The following is a 12500-nucleotide window of genomic DNA, read 5'->3' as shown; positions in this document are numbered from 1 at the left end:
CTGCTACACTATATTCCAGTATTAGGAAGCTACATCGAGATGGGTAAGCTGCTGCACATCTCCAAGCTTCTCACGTGCTTGCAGAGCGACATCCAAGGCAGAAACTAGAAGGACGTTAACGTGTGCCCGTGCGTCAACGTAATTGCAAGCCCATGTTTCTTGTAAGGAAGCAGCAGTGTAAAAGCTTACAGCACCTGGTATTCCCAGGCGGTCTCCCATCCAAGTACTAACCAGGCCCGACCCTGCTTAGCTTCCGAGATCAGACGAGATCGGGCGTGCTCAGGGTGGTATGGCCGTGAGCCGACGGGCTGGGGACACAGACTCCTTTTATAGACTAGGCAAGGCCCCCTGCTCGTGGAGGAGCTCAAAAGTCAGCCTTTCGAACGTTCAAGAATTTAAGTTGTTTTTGGTGGGCTTTGCTGTATGGCCGCGCCCTTTGAGTGTGTCAAATGTCAAGCAGCTGTCCGTCAAGGCTCAGAGGTGCACTTAGATCACCTTGGGGCGGAGGTGATCAGCAGCAGCCTTTGTTATGCGCACTTAAAAAACATGGCACCACAACAAGTAACTTGTGTGCCAAGATCTTGAGTTGGCCCCAGACACTTGTGGGCCATCGCTTCTCGGCCTTTTGGTTAAGATCAAGTGTAGTATCTGTTCTTATCAGTTTAATATCTGATATGTCCTCTATATGGGGATTAAATATTAAATGCATTTTTGAGCATTGGGAAGTGAAAACTGGGGCTTGCTCTCTTCACTCCTTGCATTGACCTGGCATTGCTGTGCCACCAGGAACGGTGCACCATTCTCTTTTTTCTGTGAAAACCAAAGCAAGGCTGGAACTAGAAGGACGTTAACGTGTGCCTGTGCCCGTGCCCGTGCGTCAACGTAATTGCAAGCCCATGTTTCTTGTAAGGAAGCAGCAGTGTAAAAGCTTACAGCACCTGGTATTCCCAGGCGGTCTCCCATCCAAGTACTAACCAGGCCCGACCCTGCTTAGCTTCCGAGATCAGACGAGATCGGGCTTGCTCAGGGTGGTATGGCCGTAAGCCGACGGGCTGGGGACACAGACTCCTTTTATAGACTAGGCAAGGCCCCCTGCTCGTGGAGGAGCTCAAAAGTCAGCCTTTTCGAACACACTGCACTTGAGCCTTTATCTCCACTACCTGCTACACTCTATTCCAGTATTAGGAAGCTACACCGAGATGGGTAAGCTGCTCCCCATCTCCAAGCTTCTCACATGCTTGCAGAGCGACATCCAAGGCTGAAACTAGAAGGACGTTAACGTGTGCCCGTGCGTCAACGTAATTGCAAGCCCATGTTTCTTGTAAGGAAGCAGCAGTGTAAAAGCTTACAGCACCTGGTATTCCCAGGCGGTCTCCCATCCAAGTACTAACCAGGCCCGACCCTGCTTAGCTTCCGAGATCAGACGAGATCGGGCGTGCTCAGGGTGGTATGGCCGTAAGCCGACGGGCTGGGGAAACAGACTCCTTTTATAGACTAGGCAAGGCCCCCTGCTCGTGGAGGAGCTCAAAGGTCAGCCTTTCGAACGTTCAAGAGTTTAAGTTGTTTTTGGTGGGCTTTGCTGTATGGCCGCGCCCTTTGAGTGTGTCAAATGTCAAGCAGCTGTCCGTCAAGGCTCAGAGGTGCACTTAGATCACCTTGGGGCGGAGGTGATCAGCAGCAGCCTTTGTTATGCGCACTTAAAAAACATGGCACCACAACAAGTAACTTGTGTGCCAAGATCTTGAGTTGGCCCCAGACACTTGTGGGCCATCGCTTCTCGGCCTTTTAGCTAAGATCAAGTGTAGTATCTGTTCTTATCAGTTTAATATCTGATATGTCCTCTATATGGGGATTAAATATTAAATGCATTTTTGAGCATTGGGAGGTGAAAACTGGGGCTTGCTCTCTTCACTCCTTGCATTGACCTGGCATTGCAGTGCCACCAGGAACGGTGCACCATTCTCTTTTTTCTGTGAAAACCAAAGCAAGGCTGGAACTAGAAGGACGTTAACGTGTGCCTGTGCCCGTGCCCGTGCGTCAACGTAATTGCAAGCCCATGTTTCTTGTAAGGAAGCAGCAGTGTAAAAGCTTACAGCACCTGGTATTCCCAGGCGGTCTCCCATCCAAGTACTAACCAGGCCCGACCCTGCTTAGCTTCCGAGATCAGACGAGATCGGGCGTGCTCAGGGTGGTATGGCCGTAAGCCGACGGGCTGGGGACACAGACTCCTTTTATAGACTAGGCAAGGCCCCCTGCTCGTGGAGGAGCTCAAAAGTCAGCCTTTCGAACGTTCAAGAGTTTAAGTTGTTTTTTGTGGGCTTTGCTGTATGGCCGCGCCCTTTGAGTGTGTCAAATGTCAAGCAGCTGTCCGTCAAGGCTCAGAGGTGCACTTAGATCACCTTGGGGCGGAGGTGATCAGCAGCAGCCTTTGTTATGCACACTTAAAAAACATGGCACCACAACAAGTAACTTGTGTGCCAAGATCTTGAGTTGGCCCCAGACACTTGTGGGCCATCGCTTCTCGGCCTTTTGGCTAAGATCAAGTGTAGTATCTGTTCTTATCAGTTTAATATCTGATATGTCCTCCATATGGGGATTAAATATTAAATGCATTTTCGAGCATTGGGAAGTGAAAACTGGGGCTTGCTCTCTTCACTCCTTGCATTGACTTGGCATTGCAGTGCCACCAGGAACGGTGCACCATTCTCTTTTTTCTGTGAAAACCAAAGCAAGGCTGGAACTAGAAGGACGTTAACGTGTGCCTGTGCCCGTGCCCGTGCGTCAACGTAATTGCAAGCCCATGTTTCTTGTAAGGAAGCAGCAGTGTAAAAGCTTACAGCACCTGGTATTCCCAGGCGGACTTCCATCCAAGTACTAACCAGGCCCGACTCTGCTTAGCTTCCGAGATCAGACGAGATGGGGCGTGCTCAGGGTGGTATGGCCGTAAGCCGACTGGCTGGGGACACAGACTCCTTTTATAGACTAGGCAAGGCCCCCTGCTCGTGGAGGAGCTCAAAGGTCAGCCTTTCGAACACACTGCACTTGAGCCTTTATCTCCACTATCTGCTACACTATACTCCAGTATTAGGAAGCTACATCGAGATGGGTAAGCTGCTGCCCATCTCCAAGCTTCTCACGTGCTTGCAGAGCGACATCCAAGGCAGAAACTAGAAGGACGTTAACGTGTGCCCGTGCGTCAACGTAATTGCAAGCCCATGTTTCTTGTAAGGAAGCAGCAGTGTAAAAGCTTACAGCACCTGGTATTCCCAGGCGGTCTCCCATCCAAGTACTAACCAGGCCCGACCCTGCTTAGCTTCCGAGATCAGACGAGATCGGGCGTGCTCAGGGTGGTATGGCCGTAAGCCGACGGGCTGGGGACACAGACTCCTTTTATAGACTAGGCAAGGCCCCCTGCTCGTGGAGGAGCTCAAAAGTCAGCCTTTGCAGCTGTCCGTCAAGGCTCAGAGGTGCACTTAGATCACCTTGGGGCGGAGGTGATCAGCAGCAGCCTTTGTTATGCACACTTAAAAAACATGGCACCACAACAAGTAACTTGTGTGCCAAGATCTTGAGTTGGCCCCAGACACTTGTGGGCCATCGCTTCTCGGCCTTTTGGCTAAGATCAAGTGTAGTATCTGTTCTTATCAGTTTAATATCTGATATGTCCTCCATATGGGGATTAAATATTAAATGCATTTTCGAGCATTGGGAAGTGAAAACTGGGGCTTGCTCTCTTCACTCCTTGCATTGACTTGGCATTGCAGTGCCACCAGGAACGGTGCACCATTCTCTTTTTTCTGTGAAAACCAAAGCAAGGCTGGAACTAGAAGGACGTTAACGTGTGCCTGTGCCCGTGCCCGTGCGTCAACGTAATAGCAAGCCCATGTTTCTTGTAAGGAAGCAGCAGTGTAAAAGCTTACAGCACCTGGTATTCCCAGGCGGACTTCCATCCAAGTACTAACCAGGCCCGACTCTGCTTAGCTTCCGAGATCAGACGAGATGGGGCGTGCTCAGGGTGGTATGGCCGTAAGCCGACTGGCTGGGGACACAGACTCCTTTTATAGACTAGGCAAGGCCCCCTGCTCGTGGAGGAGCTCAATGGTCAGCCTTTCGAACACACTGCACTTGAGCCTTTATCTCCACTATCTGCTACACTATATTCCAGTATTAGGAAGCTACATCGAGATGGGTAAGCTGCTGCCCATCTCCAAGCTTCTCACGTGCTTGCAGAGCGACATCCAAGGCAGAAACTAGAAGGACGTTAACGTGTGCCCGTGCGTCAACGTAATTGCAAGCCCATGTTTCTTGTAAGGAAGCAGCAGTGTAAAAGCTTACAGCACCTGGTATTCCCAGGCGGTCTCCCATCCAAGTACTAACCAGGCCCGACCCTGCTTAGCTTCCGAGATCAGACGAGATCGGGCTTGCTCAGGGTGGTATGGCCGTAAGCCGACGGGCTGGGGACACAGACTCCTTTTATAGACTAGGCAAGGCCCCCTGCTCGTGGAGGAGCTCAAAAGTCAGCCTTTTCGAACACACTGCACTTGAGCCTTTATCTCCACTACCTGCTACACTCTATTCCAGTATTAGGAAGCTACACCGAGATGGGTAAGCTGCTCCCCATCTCCAAGCTTCTCACATGCTTGCAGCGCGACATCCAAGGCTGAAACTAGAAGGACGTTAACGTGTGCCCGTGCGTCAACGTAATTGCAAGCCCATGTTTCTTGTAAGGAAGCAGCAGTGTAAAAGCTTACAGCACCTGGTATTCCCAGGCGGTCTCCCATCCAAGTACTAACCAGGCCCGACCCTGCTTAGCTTCCGAGATCAGACGAGATCGGGTGTGCTCAGGGTGGGACACAGACTCCTTTTATAGACTAGGCAAGGCCCCCTGCTCGTGGAGGAGCTCAAAAGTCAGCCTTTCGAACACACTGCACTTGAGCCTTTATCTCCACTACCTGCTACACTCTATTCCAGTATTAGGAAGCTACACCGAGATGGGTAAGCTGCTCCCCATCTCCAAGCTTCTCACATGCTTGCAGAGCGACATCCAAGGCTGAAACTAGAAGGACGTTAACGTGTGCCCGTGCGTCAACGTAATTGCAAGCCCATGTTTCTTGTAAGGAAGCAGCAGTGTAAAAGCTTACAGCACCTGGTATTCCCAGGCGGTCTCCCATCCAAGTACTAACCAGGCCCGACCCTGCTTAGCTTCCGAGATCAGACGAGATCGGGCGTGCTCAGGGTGGTATGGCCGTAAGCCGACGGGCTGGGGACACAGACTCCTTTTATAGACTAGGCAAGGCCCCCTGCTCGTGGAGGAGCTCAAAGGTCAGCCTTTCGAACGTTCAAGAGTTTAAGTTGTTTTTGGTGGGCTTTGCTTTATGGCCGCGCCCTTTGAGTGTGTCAAATGTCAAGCAGCTGTCCGTCAAGGCTCAGAGGTGCACTTAGATCACCTTGGGGCGGAGGTGATCAGCAGCAGCCTTTGTTATGCGCACTTAAAAAACATGGCACCACAACAAGTAACTTGTGTGCCAAGATCTTGAGTTGGCCCCAGACACTTGTGGGCCATCGCTTCTCGGCCTTTTGGCTAAGATCAAGTGTAGTATCTGTTCTTATCAGTTTAATATCTGATATGTCCTCTATATGGGGATTAAATATTAAATGCATTTTTGAGCATTGGGAGGTGAAAACTGGGGCTTGCTCTCTTCACTCCTTGCATTGACCTGGCATTGCAGTGCCACCAGGAACGGTGCACCATTCTCTTTTTTCTGTGAAAACCAAAGCAAGGCTGGAACTAGAAGGACGTTAACGTGTGCCTGTGCCCGTGCCCGTGCGTCAACGTAATTGCAAGCCCATGTTTCTTGTAAGGAAGCAGCAGTGTAAAAGCTTACAGCACCTGGTATTCCCAGGCGGTCTCCCATCCAAGTACTAACCAGGCCCGACCCTGCTTAGCTTCCGAGATCAGACGAGATCGGGCGTGCTCAGGGTGGTATGGCCGTGAGCCGACGGGCTGGGGACACAGACTCCTTTTATAGACTAGACAAGGCCCCCTGCTTGTGGAGGAGCTCAAAGGTCAGCCTTTCGAACGTTCAAGAGTTTAAGTTGTTTTTGGTGGGCTTTGCTGTATGGCCGCGCCCTTTGAGTGTGTCAAATGTCAAGCAGCTGTCCGTCAAGGCTCAGAGGTGCACTTAGATCACCTTGGGGCGGAGGTGATCAGCAGCAGCCTTTGTTATGCGCACTTAAAAAACATGGCACCACAACAAGTAACTTGTGTGCCAAGATCTTGAGTTGGCCCCAGACACTTGTGGGCCATCGCTTCTCGGCCTTTTGGCTAAGATCAAGTGTAGTATCTGTTCTTATCAGTTTAATATCTGATATGTCCTCTATATGGGGATTAAATATTAAATGCATTTTTGAGCATTGGGAGGTGAAAACTGGGGCTTGCTCTCTTCACTCCTTGCATTGACCTGGCATTGCAGTGCCACCAGGAACGGTGCACCGTTTTCTTTTTTCTGTGAAATCCAAAGCAAGGCTGGAACTAGAAGGACGTTAACGTGTGCCTGTGCCCGTGCCCGTGCGTCAACGTAATTGCAAGCCCATGTTTCTTGTAAGGAAGCAGCAGTGTAAAAGCTTACAGCACCTGGTATTCCCAGGCGGTCTCCCATCCAAGTACTAACCAGGCCCGACCCTGCTTAGCTTCCGAGATCAGACGAGATCGGGCGTGCTCAGGGTGGTATGGCCGTAAGCCGACGGGCTGGGGACACAGACTCCTTTTATAGACTAGGCAAGGCCCCCTGCTCGTGGAGGAGCTCAAAAGTCAGCCTTTCGAACACTACCTGCTACACTCTATTCCAGTATTAGGAAGCTACACCGAGATGGGTAAGCTGCTCCCCATCTCCAAGCTTCTCACATGCTTGCAGAGCGACATCCAAGGCTGAAACTAGAAGGACGTTAACGTGTGCCCGTGCGTCAACGTAATTGCAAGCCCATGTTTCTTGTAAGGAAGCAGCAGTGTAAAAGCTTACAGCACCTGGTATTCCCAGGCGGTCTCCCATCCAAGTACTAACCAGGCCCGACCCTGCTTAGCTTCCGAGATCAGACGAGATCGGGCGTGCTCAGGGTGGTATGGCCGTAAGCCGACGGGCTGGGGAAACAGACTCCTTTTATAGACTAGGCAAGGCCCCCTGCTCGTGGAGGAGCTCAAAGGTCAGCCTTTCGAACGTTCAAGAGTTTAAGTTGTTTTTGGTGGGCTTTGCTGTATGGCCGCGCCCTTTGAGAGTGTCAAATGTCAAGCAGCTGTCCGTCAAGGCTCAGAGGTGCACTTAGATCACCTTGGGGCGGAGGTGATCAGCAGCAGCCTTTGTTATGCGCACTTAAAAAACATGGCACCACAACAAGTAACTTGTGTGCCAAGATCTTGAGTTGGCCCCAGACACTTGTGGGCCATCGCTTCTCGGCCTTTTAGCTAAGATCAAGTGTAGTATCTGTTCTTATCAGTTTAATATCTGATATGTCCTCTATATGGGGATTAAATATTAAATGCATTTTTGAGCATTGGGAGGTGAAAACTGGGGCTTGCTCTCTTCACTCCTTGCATTGACCTGGCATTGCAGTGCCACCAGGAACGGTGCACCCTTCTCTTTTTTCTGTGAAAACCAAAGCAAGGCTGGAACTAGAAGGACGTTAACGTGTGCCTGTGCCCGTGCCCGTGCGTCAACGTAATTGCAAGCCCATGTTTCTTGTAAGGAAGCAGCAGTGTAAAAGCTTACAGCACCTGGTATTCCCAGGCGGTCTCCCATCCAAGTACTAACCAGGCCCGACCCTGCTTAGCTTCCGAGATCAGACGAGATCGGGCGTGCTCAGGGTGGTATGGCCGTAAGCCGACGGGCTGGGGACACAGACTCCTTTTATAGACTAGGCAAGGCCCCCTGCTCGTGGAGGAGCTCAAAAGTCAGCCTTTCGAACGTTCAAGAGTTTAAGTTGTTTTTTGTGGGCTTTGCTGTATGGCCGCGCCCTTTGAGTGTGTCAAATGTCAAGCAGCTGTCCGTCAAGGCTCAGAGGTGCACTTAGATCACCTTGGGGCGGAGGTGATCAGCAGCAGCCTTTGTTATGCACACTTAAAAAACATGGCACCACAACAAGTAACTTGTGTGCCAAGATCTTGAGTTGGCCCCAGACACTTGTGGGCCATCGCTTCTCGGCCTTTTGGCTAAGATCAAGTGTAGTATCTGTTCTTATCAGTTTAATATCTGATATGTCCTCCATATGGGGATTAAATATTAAATGCATTTTCGAGCATTGGGAAGTGAAAACTGGGGCTTGCTCTCTTCACTCCTTGCATTGACTTGGCATTGCAGTGCCACCAGGAACGGTGCACCATTCTCTTTTTTCTGTGAAAACCAAAGCAAGGCTGGAACTAGAAGGACGTTAACGTGTGCCTGTGCCCGTGCCCGTGCGTCAACGTAATTGCAAGCCCATGTTTCTTGTAAGGAAGCAGCAGTGTAAAAGCTTACAGCACCTGGTATTCCCAGGCGGACTTCCATCCAAGTACTAACCAGGCCCGACTCTGCTTAGCTTCCGAGATCAGACGAGATGGGGCGTGCTCAGGGTGGTATGGCCGTAAGCCGACTGGCTGGGGACACAGACTCCTTTTATAGACTAGGCAAGGCCCCCTGCTCGTGGAGGAGCTCAAAGGTCAGCCTTTCGAACACACTGCACTTGAGCCTTTATCTCCACTATCTGCTACACTATACTCCAGTATTAGGAAGCTACATCGAGATGGGTAAGCTGCTGCCCATCTCCAAGCTTCTCACGTGCTTGCAGAGCGACATCCAAGGCAGAAACTAGAAGGACGTTAACGTGTGCCCGTGCGTCAACGTAATTGCAAGCCCATGTTTCTTGTAAGGAAGCAGCAGTGTAAAAGCTTACAGCACCTGGTATTCCCAGGCGGTCTCCCATCCAAGTACTAACCAGGCCCGACCCTGCTTAGCTTCCGAGATCAGACGAGATCGGGCGTGCTCAGGGTGGTATGGCCGTAAGCCGACGGGCTGGGGACACAGACTCCTTTTATAGACTAGGCAAGGCCCCCTGCTCGTGGAGGAGCTCAAAAGTCAGCCTTTGCAGCTGTCCGTCAAGGCTCAGAGGTGCACTTAGATCACCTTGGGGCGGAGGTGATCAGCAGCAGCCTTTGTTATGCACACTTAAAAAACATGGCACCACAACAAGTAACTTGTGTGCCAAGATCTTGAGTTGGCCCCAGACACTTGTGGGCCATCGCTTCTCGGCCTTTTGGCTAAGATCAAGTGTAGTATCTGTTCTTATCAGTTTAATATCTGATATGTCCTCCATATGGGGATTAAATATTAAATGCATTTTCGAGCATTGGGAAGTGAAAACTGGGGCTTGCTCTCTTCACTCCTTGCATTGACTTGGCATTGCAGTGCCACCAGGAACGGTGCACCATTCTCTTTTTTCTGTGAAAACCAAAGCAAGGCTGGAACTAGAAGGACGTTAACGTGTGCCTGTGCCCGTGCCCGTGCGTCAACGTAATAGCAAGCCCATGTTTCTTGTAAGGAAGCAGCAGTGTAAAAGCTTACAGCACCTGGTATTCCCAGGCGGACTTCCATCCAAGTACTAACCAGGCCCGACTCTGCTTAGCTTCCGAGATCAGACGAGATGGGGCGTGCTCAGGGTGGTATGGCCGTAAGCCGACTGGCTGGGGACACAGACTCCTTTTATAGACTAGGCAAGGCCCCCTGCTCGTGGAGGAGCTCAATGGTCAGCCTTTCGAACACACTGCACTTGAGCCTTTATCTCCACTATCTGCTACACTATATTCCAGTATTAGGAAGCTACATCGAGATGGGTAAGCTGCTGCCCATCTCCAAGCTTCTCACGTGCTTGCAGAGCGACATCCAAGGCAGAAACTAGAAGGACGTTAACGTGTGCCCGTGCGTCAACGTAATTGCAAGCCCATGTTTCTTGTAAGGAAGCAGCAGTGTAAAAGCTTACAGCACCTGGTATTCCCAGGCGGTCTCCCATCCAAGTACTAACCAGGATCGACCCTGCTTAGCTTCCGAGATCAGACGAGATCGGGCTTGCTCAGGGTGGTATGGCCGTAAGCCGACGGGCTGGGGACACAGACTCCTTTTATAGACTAGGCAAGGCCCCCTGCTCGTGGAGGAGCTCAAAAGTCAGCCTTTTCGAACACACTGCACTTGAGCCTTTATCTCCACTACCTGCTACACTCTATTCCAGTATTAGGAAGCTACACCGAGATGGGTAAGCTGCTCCCCATCTCCAAGCTTCTCACATGCTTGCAGCGCGACATCCAAGGCTGAAACTAGAAGGACGTTAACGTGTGCCCGTGCGTCAACGTAATTGCAAGCCCATGTTTCTTGTAAGGAAGCAGCAGTGTAAAAGCTTACAGCACCTGGTATTCCCAGGCGGTCTCCCATCCAAGTACTAACCAGGCCCGACCCTGCTTAGCTTCCGAGATCAGACGAGATCAGGCGTGCTCAGGGTGGTATGGCCGTAAGCCGACGGGCTGGGGACACAGACTCGTTTTATAGACTAGGCAAGGCCCCCTGCACGTGGAGGAGCTCAAAGGTCAGCCTTTCGAACGTTCAAGAGTTTAAGTTGTTTTTGGTGGGCTTTGCTGTATGGCTGCGCCCTTTGAGTGTGTCAAATGTCAAGCAGCTGTCCGTCAAGGCTCAGAGGTGCACTTAGATCACCTTGGGGCGGAGGTGATCAGCAGCAGCCTTTGTTATGCGCACTTAAAAAACATGGCACCACAACAAGTAACTTGTGTGCCAAGATCTTGAGTTGGCCCCAGACACTTGTGGGCCATCGCTTCTCGGCCTTTTGGCTAAGATCAAGTGTAGTATCTGTTCTTATCAGTTTAATATCTGATATGTCCTCTATATGGGGATTAAATATTAAATGCATTTTTGAGCATTGGGAGGTGAAAACTGGGGCTTGCTCTCTTCACTCCTTGCATTGACCTGGCATTGCAGTGCCACCAGGAACGGTGCACCATTTTCTTTTTTCTGTGAAAACCAAAGCAAGGCTGGAACTAGAAGGACGTTAACGTGTGCCTGTGCCCGTGCCCGTGCGTCAACGTAATTGCAAGCCCATGTTTCTTGTAAGGAAGCAGCAGTGTAAAAGCTTACAGCACCTGGTATTCCCAGGCGGTCTCCCATCCAAGTACTAACCAGGCCCGACCCTGCTTAGCTTCCGAGATCAGACGAGATCGGGCTTGCTCAGGGTGGTATGGCCGTAAGCCGACGGGCTGGGGACACAGACTCCTTTTATAGACTAGGCAAGGCCCCCTGCTCGTGGAGGAGCTCAAAAGTCAGCCTTTTCGAACACACTGCACTTGAGCCTTTATCTCCACTACCTGCTACACTCTATTCCAGTATTAGGAAGCTACACCGAGATGGGTAAGCTGCTCCCCATCTCCAAGCTTCTCACATGCTTGCAGCGCGACATCCAAGGCTGAAACTAGAAGGACGTTAACGTGTGCCCGTGCGTCAACGTAATTGCAAGCCCATGTTTCTTGTAAGGAAGCAGCAGTGTAAAAGCTTACAGCACCTGGTATTCCCAGGCGGTCTCCCATCCAAGTACTAAGCAGGCCCGACCCTGCTTAGCTTCCGAGATCAGACGAGATCGGGCGTGCTCAGGGTGGTATGGCCGTAAGCCGACGGGCTGGGGACACAGACTCCTTTTATAGACTAGGCAAGGCCCCCTGCTCGTGGAGGAGCTCAAAAGTCAGCCTTTCGAACACTACCTGCTACACTCTATTCCAGTATTAGGAAGCTACACCGAGATGGGTAAGCTGCTCCCCATCTCCAAGCTTCTCACATGCTTGCAGAGCGACATCCAAGGCTGAAACTAGAAGGACGTTAACGTGTGCCCGTGCGTCAACGTAATTGCAAGCCCATGTTTCTTGTAAGGAAGCAGCAGTGTAAAAGCTTACAGCACCTGGTATTCCCAGGCGGTCTCCCATCCAAGTACTAACCAGGCCCGACCCTGCTTAGCTTCCGAGATCAGACGAGATCGGGTTGGCTCAGGGTGGTATGGCCGTAAGCCGACGGGGTGGGGACACAGACTCCTTTTATAGACTAGGCAAGGCCCCCTGCTCGTGGAGGAGCTCAAAAGTCAGCCTTTCGAACTTTCAAGAGTTTAAGTTGTTTTTGGTGGGCTTTGCTGTATGGCCGCGCCCTTTGAGTGTGTCAAATGTCAAGCAGCTGTCCGTCAAGGCTCAGAGGTGCACTTAGATCACCTTGGGGCGGAGGTGATCAGCAGCAGCCTTTGTTATGCGCACTTAAAAAACATGGCACCACAACAAGTAACTTGTGTGCCAAGATCTTGAGTTGGCCCCAGACACTTGTGGGCCATCGCTTCTCGGCCTTTTGGCTAAGATCAAGTGTAGTATCTGTTCTTATCAGTTTAATATCTGATATGTCCTCTATATGGGGATTAAATATTAAATGCATTTTTGAGCA

The 12500-nt window shown here is 51.0% G+C and overlaps 32 non-coding genes and 1 pseudogene across 32 annotated transcripts in view; 11 read left to right on the top strand and 22 right to left on the bottom strand.

Annotated features, from left to right (window-relative positions):
• Positions 1–182: 182 nt before the first annotated feature.
• Positions 183–301, bottom strand: LOC131477513 (5S ribosomal RNA). Its single transcript, XR_009243848.1, has one exon. It is a non-coding gene; the product is annotated as a 5S ribosomal RNA (ribosomal RNA).
• A 308-nt stretch (positions 302–609) lies between these two features.
• Positions 610–802, top strand: LOC131442753 (U2 spliceosomal RNA). The gene has a single exon (XR_009233315.1). It is a non-coding gene; the product is annotated as a U2 spliceosomal RNA (small nuclear RNA).
• Positions 803–926: 124 nt separating this feature from the next.
• On the bottom strand, positions 927–1045 carry LOC131477646 (5S ribosomal RNA). Its single transcript, XR_009243972.1, has one exon. It is a non-coding gene; the product is annotated as a 5S ribosomal RNA (ribosomal RNA).
• A 297-nt stretch (positions 1046–1342) lies between these two features.
• Positions 1343–1461, bottom strand: LOC131476635 (5S ribosomal RNA). The gene has a single exon (XR_009242999.1). It is a non-coding gene; the product is annotated as a 5S ribosomal RNA (ribosomal RNA).
• Positions 1462–1769: 308 nt separating this feature from the next.
• On the top strand, positions 1770–1962 carry LOC131442606 (U2 spliceosomal RNA). Its single transcript, XR_009233175.1, has one exon. It is a non-coding gene; the product is annotated as a U2 spliceosomal RNA (small nuclear RNA).
• A 124-nt stretch (positions 1963–2086) lies between these two features.
• LOC131476624 (5S ribosomal RNA) lies at positions 2087–2205 on the bottom strand. The gene has a single exon (XR_009242988.1). It is a non-coding gene; the product is annotated as a 5S ribosomal RNA (ribosomal RNA).
• A 308-nt stretch (positions 2206–2513) lies between these two features.
• LOC131442677 (U2 spliceosomal RNA) lies at positions 2514–2706 on the top strand. Its single transcript, XR_009233244.1, has one exon. It is a non-coding gene; the product is annotated as a U2 spliceosomal RNA (small nuclear RNA).
• Positions 2707–2830: 124 nt separating this feature from the next.
• LOC131441418 (5S ribosomal RNA) lies at positions 2831–2949 on the bottom strand. Its single transcript, XR_009232084.1, has one exon. It is a non-coding gene; the product is annotated as a 5S ribosomal RNA (ribosomal RNA).
• Positions 2950–3245: 296 nt separating this feature from the next.
• Positions 3246–3364, bottom strand: LOC131476613 (5S ribosomal RNA). The gene has a single exon (XR_009242977.1). It is a non-coding gene; the product is annotated as a 5S ribosomal RNA (ribosomal RNA).
• A 232-nt stretch (positions 3365–3596) lies between these two features.
• LOC131442676 (U2 spliceosomal RNA) lies at positions 3597–3789 on the top strand. Its single transcript, XR_009233243.1, has one exon. It is a non-coding gene; the product is annotated as a U2 spliceosomal RNA (small nuclear RNA).
• A 124-nt stretch (positions 3790–3913) lies between these two features.
• Positions 3914–4032, bottom strand: LOC131441417 (5S ribosomal RNA). Its single transcript, XR_009232083.1, has one exon. It is a non-coding gene; the product is annotated as a 5S ribosomal RNA (ribosomal RNA).
• A 296-nt stretch (positions 4033–4328) lies between these two features.
• Positions 4329–4447, bottom strand: LOC131477645 (5S ribosomal RNA). The gene has a single exon (XR_009243971.1). It is a non-coding gene; the product is annotated as a 5S ribosomal RNA (ribosomal RNA).
• Positions 4448–4744: 297 nt separating this feature from the next.
• Positions 4745–4859, bottom strand: LOC131441481 (5S ribosomal RNA; annotated as a pseudogene).
• Positions 4860–5134: 275 nt separating this feature from the next.
• Positions 5135–5253, bottom strand: LOC131476602 (5S ribosomal RNA). The gene has a single exon (XR_009242966.1). It is a non-coding gene; the product is annotated as a 5S ribosomal RNA (ribosomal RNA).
• A 308-nt stretch (positions 5254–5561) lies between these two features.
• Positions 5562–5754, top strand: LOC131441571 (U2 spliceosomal RNA). Its single transcript, XR_009232176.1, has one exon. It is a non-coding gene; the product is annotated as a U2 spliceosomal RNA (small nuclear RNA).
• Positions 5755–5878: 124 nt separating this feature from the next.
• On the bottom strand, positions 5879–5997 carry LOC131477512 (5S ribosomal RNA). Its single transcript, XR_009243847.1, has one exon. It is a non-coding gene; the product is annotated as a 5S ribosomal RNA (ribosomal RNA).
• A 308-nt stretch (positions 5998–6305) lies between these two features.
• Positions 6306–6498, top strand: LOC131441538 (U2 spliceosomal RNA). Its single transcript, XR_009232144.1, has one exon. It is a non-coding gene; the product is annotated as a U2 spliceosomal RNA (small nuclear RNA).
• Positions 6499–6622: 124 nt separating this feature from the next.
• LOC131476589 (5S ribosomal RNA) lies at positions 6623–6741 on the bottom strand. Its single transcript, XR_009242954.1, has one exon. It is a non-coding gene; the product is annotated as a 5S ribosomal RNA (ribosomal RNA).
• A 271-nt stretch (positions 6742–7012) lies between these two features.
• LOC131476578 (5S ribosomal RNA) lies at positions 7013–7131 on the bottom strand. The gene has a single exon (XR_009242943.1). It is a non-coding gene; the product is annotated as a 5S ribosomal RNA (ribosomal RNA).
• A 308-nt stretch (positions 7132–7439) lies between these two features.
• On the top strand, positions 7440–7632 carry LOC131442564 (U2 spliceosomal RNA). Its single transcript, XR_009233136.1, has one exon. It is a non-coding gene; the product is annotated as a U2 spliceosomal RNA (small nuclear RNA).
• A 124-nt stretch (positions 7633–7756) lies between these two features.
• LOC131476567 (5S ribosomal RNA) lies at positions 7757–7875 on the bottom strand. Its single transcript, XR_009242932.1, has one exon. It is a non-coding gene; the product is annotated as a 5S ribosomal RNA (ribosomal RNA).
• Positions 7876–8183: 308 nt separating this feature from the next.
• On the top strand, positions 8184–8376 carry LOC131442674 (U2 spliceosomal RNA). The gene has a single exon (XR_009233241.1). It is a non-coding gene; the product is annotated as a U2 spliceosomal RNA (small nuclear RNA).
• A 124-nt stretch (positions 8377–8500) lies between these two features.
• On the bottom strand, positions 8501–8619 carry LOC131441416 (5S ribosomal RNA). The gene has a single exon (XR_009232082.1). It is a non-coding gene; the product is annotated as a 5S ribosomal RNA (ribosomal RNA).
• A 296-nt stretch (positions 8620–8915) lies between these two features.
• LOC131476556 (5S ribosomal RNA) lies at positions 8916–9034 on the bottom strand. Its single transcript, XR_009242921.1, has one exon. It is a non-coding gene; the product is annotated as a 5S ribosomal RNA (ribosomal RNA).
• Positions 9035–9266: 232 nt separating this feature from the next.
• LOC131442673 (U2 spliceosomal RNA) lies at positions 9267–9459 on the top strand. Its single transcript, XR_009233240.1, has one exon. It is a non-coding gene; the product is annotated as a U2 spliceosomal RNA (small nuclear RNA).
• Positions 9460–9583: 124 nt separating this feature from the next.
• On the bottom strand, positions 9584–9702 carry LOC131441415 (5S ribosomal RNA). The gene has a single exon (XR_009232081.1). It is a non-coding gene; the product is annotated as a 5S ribosomal RNA (ribosomal RNA).
• Positions 9703–9998: 296 nt separating this feature from the next.
• LOC131441375 (5S ribosomal RNA) lies at positions 9999–10117 on the bottom strand. Its single transcript, XR_009232040.1, has one exon. It is a non-coding gene; the product is annotated as a 5S ribosomal RNA (ribosomal RNA).
• Positions 10118–10414: 297 nt separating this feature from the next.
• LOC131477318 (5S ribosomal RNA) lies at positions 10415–10533 on the bottom strand. Its single transcript, XR_009243662.1, has one exon. It is a non-coding gene; the product is annotated as a 5S ribosomal RNA (ribosomal RNA).
• A 308-nt stretch (positions 10534–10841) lies between these two features.
• On the top strand, positions 10842–11034 carry LOC131441505 (U2 spliceosomal RNA). Its single transcript, XR_009232111.1, has one exon. It is a non-coding gene; the product is annotated as a U2 spliceosomal RNA (small nuclear RNA).
• Positions 11035–11158: 124 nt separating this feature from the next.
• On the bottom strand, positions 11159–11277 carry LOC131477643 (5S ribosomal RNA). Its single transcript, XR_009243969.1, has one exon. It is a non-coding gene; the product is annotated as a 5S ribosomal RNA (ribosomal RNA).
• A 297-nt stretch (positions 11278–11574) lies between these two features.
• LOC131477577 (5S ribosomal RNA) lies at positions 11575–11693 on the bottom strand. The gene has a single exon (XR_009243908.1). It is a non-coding gene; the product is annotated as a 5S ribosomal RNA (ribosomal RNA).
• A 271-nt stretch (positions 11694–11964) lies between these two features.
• LOC131477701 (5S ribosomal RNA) lies at positions 11965–12083 on the bottom strand. The gene has a single exon (XR_009244025.1). It is a non-coding gene; the product is annotated as a 5S ribosomal RNA (ribosomal RNA).
• A 308-nt stretch (positions 12084–12391) lies between these two features.
• Positions 12392–12500, top strand: part of LOC131442438 (U2 spliceosomal RNA) — a 193-nt gene continuing 84 nt past the window's right edge. Inside the window, exon 1 of the small nuclear RNA XR_009233012.1 lies at positions 12392–12500. This exon is cut by the window's right edge and continues 84 nt beyond it. This is a non-coding gene — a small nuclear RNA (U2 spliceosomal RNA).

Source organism: Solea solea, chromosome 16 (genome assembly GCF_958295425.1).
Source record: "Solea solea chromosome 16, fSolSol10.1, whole genome shotgun sequence".
Taxonomy (NCBI): Eukaryota; Metazoa; Chordata; class Actinopteri; order Pleuronectiformes; family Soleidae; genus Solea; species Solea solea.
Note: the sequence above shows the minus strand (reverse complement) of the source record. Positions and strands in the feature narration are given on the sequence as shown.